The 10,029-nt window shown below is 34.1% G+C and overlaps 1 long non-coding RNA gene across 1 annotated transcript; it reads left to right on the forward strand.

The window, feature by feature from the left end:
- The first annotated feature begins 517 nt into the window (after positions 1–517).
- On the forward strand, positions 518–3,378 carry LOC127698776 (uncharacterized). Its single transcript, XR_007980953.1, has 2 exons — positions 518–734; positions 1,349–3,378. It is a non-coding gene; the product is annotated as an uncharacterized LOC127698776 (long non-coding RNA).
- Positions 3,379–10,029: the final 6,651 nt, after the last annotated feature.

Raw genomic sequence — 10,029 nt, forward strand, 5'->3', positions numbered from 1 at the left:
AAAAAAATATGTCTTATAACAATACAGCTATTCATAACGCAAATCCCGTAATGACATTTTTTAGTTCACACATTTAAACATATCTTGTACTTACATCAGATCTCTTTATTAAAAGTTTATAAACCAGTCCATTCTCAGACAAAACATTTTAAATCTATCTTTTATGTGCAATGTAATGTACAGTTTTTAATGTATGTACTAATAAAGAAACGTTTTAAAGTTTATTGTTAGAAGAAAATTAACGACAAGAATTTGTACCAAGAACTATAAATAATTGTGCAAGGTGAACCTTTGTATATAATATGGATATAAATGAAATTGCGTTTTCTTTGTTTTAGTCATTTTTGTGCATGGTTTAGTTCGAAATGGTTTGTGATGCAGGATTTTACCTTGATATTGTATCAACTTTTCTTCTTAATATGTATGAAATCTGTCATAGTTCACAAGTCGGCGTTTCGGATGAGCAGAAAAGTAAAAGATACATATACTTAATTGAGCGTGTCCTTACTTTTCAATAGTTAAAAGCCAGTCAGTTCTTATACAAAACATTTAAATTTGTGTTTAAAATGCATGAATATATGAATGCAAAAACTTAATTTTATACGTAGTTATTTAGACATAAGTTTAAATATTTGGATATGTGTTACATTTCTATATATCGTAAAATCATAAAAATTCACACACGGACTGAATTTTCAATGACATATAATTCACTGGTGTTATTCTTCTTATAAGTAAGTTAATTACAGCTAATATTGTTGAATTTATAGTAGTTTGCCCCTCACCCGAGACACCTACATCAAGGAGCAACAGTTATACGATTATTTTCTACGATTTTCATATATACCATTTTACTTTGTACTTTAGTAACTTCATGTCTTCCGCCATTCATATCGAAAGTCTCGAAGCAAACAATATGACATTGGCTATTTATAGGTTATTTGGAAACTGCTAGATTGAATTTAACGAAAATATTTGAAAATAATTTTAATCTTATTTTTCTATTTAGAACTTAAGTTCAAACTGCTTTTCAGACTAAATTCATAAACTTGTGTATAAAAAATTTTGATCGACATCAACACCAAATCCTTTAAGAATCTCGATTCTCAGACAAAATATCGATTCTCAGACAAATTATCGATTCTCAGACAAAATATTTTAAATCTATCTTTTATGTGCAATGTAATGTACAGTTTTTAATGTATGTACTAATAAAGAAACGTTTTAAAGTTTATTGTAAGAAGACAATTAACGACAAGAATTTGTACCAAGAACTATAAATAGTTGTGCAAGGTGAACCTTTGTATATAATATGGATATAAATGAAATTGCGTTTTCTTTGTTTTAGTCATTTTTGTGCATGGTTTAGTTCGGAATGGTTTGTGATGCAGGATTTTACCTTGATATTGTATCAACTTTTCTTCTTAATATGTATGAAATCTGTCATAGTTCAAAAGTCGGCGTTTCGGATGAGCAGAAAAGTAAAAGACGTCACAAGATTGAAACTAAACTTCTATTTGTTCGAATAGCAGTTGGATTTACAGCTAATATTGTTGGATTTATATTGGTTTGCGCCCTTAACCAAGACACTTACATATCAGGATCTACAGCTACAGGATTATTCTCTACGATTATTGTATATACCATCTTACTCTATACTTTAGTAACTTTATTTCTCCTATGGAGTATATATTATGAACATGATGGATTTACACTAACCAAACAAAAAAACAACATAATGACTGCTTACAGGGTTTTTGAAATTGTGTTTGACATTTTTATTTTTTTCTATAGCCTAGTTGTTTCAAAATGGGAAATGACCGACTTTACAATAGCTACAACGGTAATTGCTTGCTTTGATATTATTCTCAACACAACTCTGTGTTACAAACATTGCTATTGTTCTGACGACGATGACTAAAAAACTATTTGGTAAGAAAAAAAAACATATTGCATCATTGTTAAAACCATCCTTTTCCGAAATATATTTTCATCTTTCGAAAAACCTCATTGAATGGCGTTCTCTCAGCGAAATGGCGATCGCGGTTCCTAAGATAATTCGATCCAATAGGCAATGGAACAAGAGCATAGAAATGTTTGACTCTCCTGACATATTTTTACTTTTTAAAAACGTTACTATAAATTGCTATACATATTATAATAACGATAAAGAGGTAACAAGACAATAAATGAGATAATGTGATTACATCTGTTTGACTCACAACTTGGTATCAATCGGTTGATAAATCTACATGAAAGAAAATCACCAAGACGTGAAAGATCAACTAGTATGATGATTATGTACAAATTTTCTTCTGAGGGCAAAATTATATTTGGAATAATTCAGTCCCGGTTGTTTGTTTATCAAAATTTATCAGTCTACTGTAAAGCAATGTGAAGTCTATTTTATTAAACAAAAAACAGTTCTGATCTTTTTAGTGTTTGGAAATTACACAGGAATTTCGTAGTATAGTGCAGTCAATTTTTGAAAAACCATATTCATCATCTTATTCGTCCTTTCAAGATAGCATATACTTAACATCATTGGCAAAATGTATATCTCCACATAGAATTCATCTGTTATTGTGTAAGGAAAGTGTTTCACATGCTAGATATCATGCAAAGTTGATCGCAAGATTTATAGAATATATTTGGATCTATTTGCACCAATGAATAACACTCCCGGAGACAAAATTTCTAAATGACAATATGTCTTTTGAAACCTATATAAAACATTTTTTTTCAGTAAAGGAGTTAGCTATTTTCAATGAATGATGTTCTTTTAGTTTTTAGCACTATTTATCGTAGAGTATACAAACATTATTTTTTGTTTGAACAAGGTTGTTATGAATAAATTAAAATATCACATTTAGAAGAAGAACATCTCAAACCAGTCGATTAGTCATATCATATTTTTTATGAAATGTACCATTATCTTAGATATATATCGTAGAATGTACTCTAGGTTGAAGTAGATTGATTGTTAAGAAGACGGATTAACACTTGTCTATGGACACTTGTCTATTGTTGGAAATATTGTTTTTTTTCTGTTTTCTTGTGTTTATAGTTGCAGTTTCATTGACGTATAACTCAAATTTATGTTTATTCATAACTCTTTGTCGGGTAGTTAAATCATAAAAAAGGGTAAAACAGATACATAGAGAAAACAAATAGGACTAGTTTGGTTCAATATTTTCCAAACATTATGATAGATGAAAGGTTTAAGGATAACGCCCCTAAATTGTGTGGTATTTTGGCATACCAAAAAAAAGGTAATTATAGACATTTTAAACGTTTGAATAACTCTATTGAACAAAAAGAAATCAATTTTCACCTTTCTAAAAATGTATCACAAATTAAAGTCAGCTTTTGCTTTTGTGTTGTTGTTCATTATTTTTTTTCTAAATATATTTTTCCTTTCAGATCCTTTAATAAGAATTTAGTTTCATTTTTTTAGTGAAATGATACAAAATGGGACCTAACAGAGAATAGATTCCGTTCTGAGGGTTACGAATAATGGAATGTGAAACGAAAATGTAGCATAAAATAGTTAATACTAATTAATAATTCATTAGACAAAGGAAGTTATATTCGAATCTCCTTGATTAGACTGACGAGCAATACCGTTAATTCTGACTGAATATTTTGACTTTCTCTTGTGAATTAAATTATATCTGTCAGGTAAAAGTAAATTAATACTCTTGACCTCATCATCACCTTATAGAGGTAATAGTCATAATTCGATTAAACAAAAACAAATCCGGGAAACTAAAACCGCGGGAAACACATCAACTATAAGAGGAAAACAACGGAACAACAGAAACACTGACTGCAACAAAAACAAACGCCAACATAATAGAAACATGAACTGTAGATAGCAACCGCCGTATTCCTGACTTGGTCCAGGACATTTTAAATGGTGGGTTGAACCTGGTTTTATGGCTAGCCAAACCTTCCGGTTATATGGCAATGTTAACAAATGTTAACTACGTGACAGGAATACAGTACAAACAAACGCAAGAACACTCAGCACAGAAAAATACATAAATAAATAATATAATAGTATTACAACATGTAAACCGCAGAATAACAACGGACACCTCCCATGAATTTACGACAGCATACCAGGACACCACAAACGAAATCTAGACTGCGCGTCACATGAATAGATCAACGTCACAAAAAGTGACGTATTTTTGTGACGTTTATATTACTAGTATCACAGGTAAATTTCCAAAAATAAAATAGATTTGTATCATAGCCACGTACAAGAATATTAAATGAGGATTGAGTTTGCAATGGTGTTATTTTATGTATTTTCTTACCATGACAAGAATATTAAATTGAAATTGTGTTTGTAATGGTGCTATTATTTGTATTTTCTTATCATGTCGGTTTTTCTTCTAAATCAAAACTGTGTATGAACAAAAAAATCCTATGCATATATTTGCTTTAAACTGAAAATCATATAGATGAAGTAGCTGATTTTTTATCTTAACTTTTACATACATATAGAAAATAAAAATAAAATAACTGTAACATAAGGCAAGATCATGTAAGACCAAACAGTTAACACACATGAAAACAAACAACATAAAGAAACAAAAACCCTGTAGACGAACCACGGGTAACTCGACTATACTGACAAATAAGAAATATGTGAAATGTACCAAAATACAGAATTAAAACCACAAACGAAATAAACAGACAACAACTCAGCACAATATGACACACCGGACCCACACGTATTAGAAGGTAACAACAAAATGCCCGAAAGCGGGATATATAAATACCGAACCACGTCGTCTCCAACAGCGAACATAAGACATAACAAAATATCCAACAAGACTTACAAAAGAAACATCATAACTAAATACGTGAATGTTAGATATATAAATACCGAGACACGTCGTATAGCAATGCGAATTCACACTCGGCAAAACAGTCATATTCGGGAATATGTCACGTTCGGTACTAAGCAGACCAGACGACGTAGATGGTAAACCACAATCTAAGACGTGGTAAAAACGTCGTTAGTTAGTTTAGACACAGACACATCGTATAGATCAACCAATTCGTGATGGTGTCCATAAATAAAGGCAACAGTAGTATACCGCTGTTCAATAGTCATAAATCGATTTAACTGAAACAAATCCGGGTCACAAACCAAAGTCGAGGGAAACACATCAACTATAAGAGGAAAACAACGGAACAATATAAACACTGAACTGCTACAAAAACAAACGCCAACATACATAGAAACGAACTATTTGATAACAACTGCCATATTCCTGACTTGGTACAGGACATTTTAAGAAACAATGGTGGGTTGAACCTACTTTTATGGCTAGCCAAACTTCCCGCTTATATGGCAATGTTAAAAATACAGCTAAAATGACATCATTACGTGACAGGAATACATTACAACTAAACTCAAGAAGATTCAGGACAGAGACATACATAAATAAATAACATAATAGTACTGTAAGCCACCCGAGAGTATCCTGTCCTATACTGGGCAGTTTACATACGAACACTCATAAAATGCAGTATCTGCTCCCCGGAGCACCTCAGTTTGTGTTTAAATATAGTTCCTCTGTTTGGTTAAAGTATGTGTATTAAACGGCTTCCTTTGTATTTATTTGTTACTGTGCTATTTGTGTTGCTAACGGCTTTCCATAGTTTTTAATTTCGAACGAGCGTCCTCCAGCTCAAGTTGTTTTACCAGTGTAAATGCATATACTTTTTGAATGTATCCAAGTTTGATAAAATAAAGTGATCTTTTCAATGCTAACAGTTTTATTTGCTGAACTGTTAAAAAAAATCATATAACATTATATGATTTTATATAAATAAACAATAGCGTTCAAGTGTACTGAATAATAAATCCTAAAATACATATTTGTGGTGTCCGACGTGGTGGGAGATAGCTTACTGTACAAAAGACGGCTATTTAAACTTCATTATGTTATCCTAATTCTCACCTAAAGGTTATTACTGCTTTATTTGGAAATTTATTGTTTTCTAGGTTCAAACTTGCCGCCAGCAAAACTTTGGGCTATCTGCCATTACTGAATGCTCACGCGTTTATATACTAAATTGTAAGTGTCACGTGACATACTAATCTAATGGTTACTTGTCCTTTCCGGGTAGCCGGAACTATACAAAATTACGATATTGAAAAACATAGAATTGAAATCATCTTGAGTTGTCCTATGATTGTCCTTTAAAATAAAACATTAAACTAAACAATAGAGCTCATAATATCAATAAAATAACTTGAAATATGCAATCGGACACCACTGCGTGCGCATTAATTTAGCAGACGATATTCGCAAGTACATATAAGTAAATAACATAAAACATAGTTCATCACAACCATCTAAATATTTACAATATATTTGTGTCCGGCAGGGTATAACCATAAAATATTAAATGTGTGGTATTAAAAATACAATATTAGATCAATTGTCCAGGGGACGAATTGGTATTAAGAGAGATAAAATCAACGTTTCATTCCCCACAAAATGGCAGACGGCAAAATCGCCGGTCAGTAAACAATTGCAGTTAAAGTATTCCCCTATGTATACCAGGCATATCAGACGTTTAAATATGAATATTTGGTTACCAGAAATGATCCTTAATACGGGAATTATATGATATATAGCATGAAGAAGGTAACCCATGAGTAATTACATACATTCCCTGCCGTAACACTTGTACACAAAAAAAATGTAAACAATGATAAACTCATTTCAAATTCCAGAGCTTTCACATAAAATCAGTTGCTTTACTGGATATATAACACCCTAGTACCAACATATGTACACACCTAACTTGTAAAACTATGTTTTGGCTAATGAAATGCCCCCCCCCCCCCCCCCCCCCCCCTTGTAATTTATTGGCAAAAAGTGAAACTTTGGCCTGTGAAATCCATTAAAAAATAGTAAACTAATGCCATATCTTTGATTACAAATGTAAAGTGTTTCGCTTGCTCGCTGCGAGCCAAGTTACTATGCGTAAGAACACAACCGTTAAGTTTAAAAGATAATATTTGGTAAAAGCTTGAATTTTGACTTGTGATCATAGTAATAAGTATACTGGATTACTGCCACAATTGTAAAAAATCATTATAAAATATTTGTCAGTCTTGCCACAAATTAAGTATTTACTTATAGATTACACCGCACAATTTAATACCTATTTGTTTCAATATAAAATTCCCCAGTACCTTACACTTTCCCCACCTTTAAAGACAATGAATTCTCCTGAATTGAAAATTTTAGCACATAATTATAATGAAGTTTGAGATCTAAAATGTTAGAGTTCAATTGTCTTCTCCAAGTCTCAAGGGAATATCAAGAGCATCTATTCTCTTTATCACATCGTCTGTGGAGTTATCTCTCTCCTTCACTGCAGTTTCTAACATCTTTAATGTTTGTACAGTTGATGCGTCTTCTTTGTCACTCTTTATTATATAAGCCAAAGCTTGATATAAATAAAACCGAGATTTGGTTGCCATTGTGTTTTCTTCACTTCCTGTCGGTGTTTTTGTGCCTGGTGATGCCAAAAAGTGATACTTGAGTAGCAACTCTTCCTTTGTGAATTGTAATTGCTTTCCCGAGTTCAACTCCTGAGCAATACTGGCAATTTAAATACTTTTGCTCTGGAGTCATCTTTTTCCAATTTTTAGGTGGCCAACTAACAACTGCTGGGATGGTAATCAGTGGGATGACTTCTTCTTGATTCCACTCCCTTCTCACTGCTGGGAAAAGTGGCATGCCACCTTTCCCGTTCACTTGCGGTAATGATGCCGTTTAGAGTTGTACAATCTGTGCCCCGATCTTCTGATGCTTCCAGTTCCTTTCTTTTACTTTCTTCATTGTGTTTTTCTTCTTTTATCCTCTTTTCCTCCTTCAACCTTTCTTCTTCGTCCTGTTTCTGTTTTTTCTGCTTCCTTTGTTCTTCCTCCTTCCGTCTGATTTCAGCCTCCTGTTTCTGTTTTTCCTTTCTCTTTAGTTCTTCCTCCTTTAGTCTGACTTCCTCGTCCTGTTTTCGTTTTTCCTGCTTCTTTTGTTCTTCCTCCTTCAGTCTAATTTCCTCCTGTTTCTGTTCTTCCCTTCTCTTTTGTTCTTCCTCCTTTAGTCTCATTTACTCATCCTGTTTTTGTTTTTCCTGCTTCCTTTGTTCTTCTTCCTTCCGTCTGATTTCCTCCTCATATTTCTGTTCTTCCCTTCTCTTTTGTTCTATTTTCTTAGCCATCTGTTCCTGGTGGTTATTCTTTTTCTTTCTTTTCTCTCCATTTTTCTCTCCTTCATTCTCTGTCTTCTTACTTTTCTTCTGGCTTGTTGCTTTCTCGTTCAGAATCTCTGGTTCTTCATTGTCGCTGTCATCTTCCAATATAATATCTGAGGTTGATGGTGTTTTAAGTGGTGATAACGGATTTGTGATGGCTTTTGTCTGTTTCCCTGGGAAGAGTTCATCTGACGTTTTTATGTCTGCTATATATTCCTCTGATATGGATAGTTTCCTAGCTACTACCGGCGTCACTATAGACTTTGATTTACCGTCTATCGAGGCAGAGAAGGTATGTGATCCTGCATACTTTGTGTTTACCAGTGCCGTCATCCTCCTTATTAAAGCATCAAGCATTTTGTGATCTCTTAGAACCAAGTCATTCAAACTTATCTGATAGAATCGTATAGACACTCCAAGGTCTAATTTGAAGATGGCTGTCGAATCCCCAAGTCCTAATGTAAGTTGCTGGAGGGCCAGCCCTTCATAGATGGTGGGGCGTGTTGGTGAATATGACCCATTGGTTTTCTCCTGCTCAACCTCTTCCTCCTGCGTACCTCTAACCATTTCCCTAGGACACTTCCAGCCTTGAGTCCAATCCTCCTTCTTCCTGTTGGTGTTTCCAACCCTGTTTAGGAATTCTAGGACCTCAATCCTGGCTTTCATGGCCTCTTGGGAGTTTTCATTTGATGGTGAGATTACCTTTGCATATGTCTCTGGGTAATTCGACATCCAAAACCCATTGTTCTCACTCAAGAAACTGTACGGCATGATCTCTATTTTGCTGCGGTGGTTGGCCATGATGTGCTCCTTCAGGTCAACCATCCTCCTGTACGACTTCTCTTCAGGACACCAAACACAAACGACTGAAAGCCGTTTGTGTGGGGCAGCTGCCAGATGGTTCTTTAGTTGTCTCCTTGTCCTAAACGTCATGGGACACAGCCAACACTTCACCTCCACTTGTGATGATGGTCTCATTCTGAAATCGAATCAAATCTTTAAAATCCCTCCACCATTTATATAGCATATACAATAAAAGATATGTATGTAGTGTGCTGTTGTGTGACTATATTTGCTTATGTGTTTAAAATCCTCCCCCCATATGACATATGCTGGTAGTAAATGGATCAGCCTACATTTCAATAAAAATATGATATCCACCCCCTTGGTCTCCCTATTCAAAAAAAAATCTCAAGCCTCCTCAAGACAAAAAGTTGTCGTTAATTGCTTTCTGCCGCGCAGCTTGCGCATACAATAAAATGCTTGGCAGTACAGTTTAATCTGCCATTCCCCTGGCAGGAAGGATCATCCTTCCCTTACAGCCAATAATATGTCCTGAGAAACAATGGCCATTTGTCTCCCTTACATATTCTTCCAGAGTGGATCCAACTCTAGGAATTCCAACATGACTTTCTCCAGTCTGAGATAAGTCATACAGTTACTCTTAAACTTAGTAACTCATCAAAACAATTAAAAACGTAACAACTTGTACAACTAATTTCGGCTATTCAAACAACAACTATGAAAGGCATCTCAGGCTTCCTACTGGAGAACCAAGTGGGCGGATTTCGTCCTTGATAGGGCAGTAGTCTATCGATGTGGTAGACCTTCCCTGGCTGTTTCTTTGACCTTTTCACAAGGTAAGTGATGTCATCAATTTTCCTTGTGACAACATATGGTCCTTTCCATTTTAATGTCAACTTATGACAAATTCCTTTTCTCTTTGATGCATCA

The sequence above is a fragment of the Mytilus californianus genome, unplaced genomic scaffold, assembly GCF_021869535.1.
Source record: "Mytilus californianus isolate M0D057914Y unplaced genomic scaffold, xbMytCali1.0.p SCAF_4, whole genome shotgun sequence".
Lineage (NCBI taxonomy): Eukaryota > Metazoa > Mollusca > Bivalvia > Mytilida > Mytilidae > Mytilus > Mytilus californianus.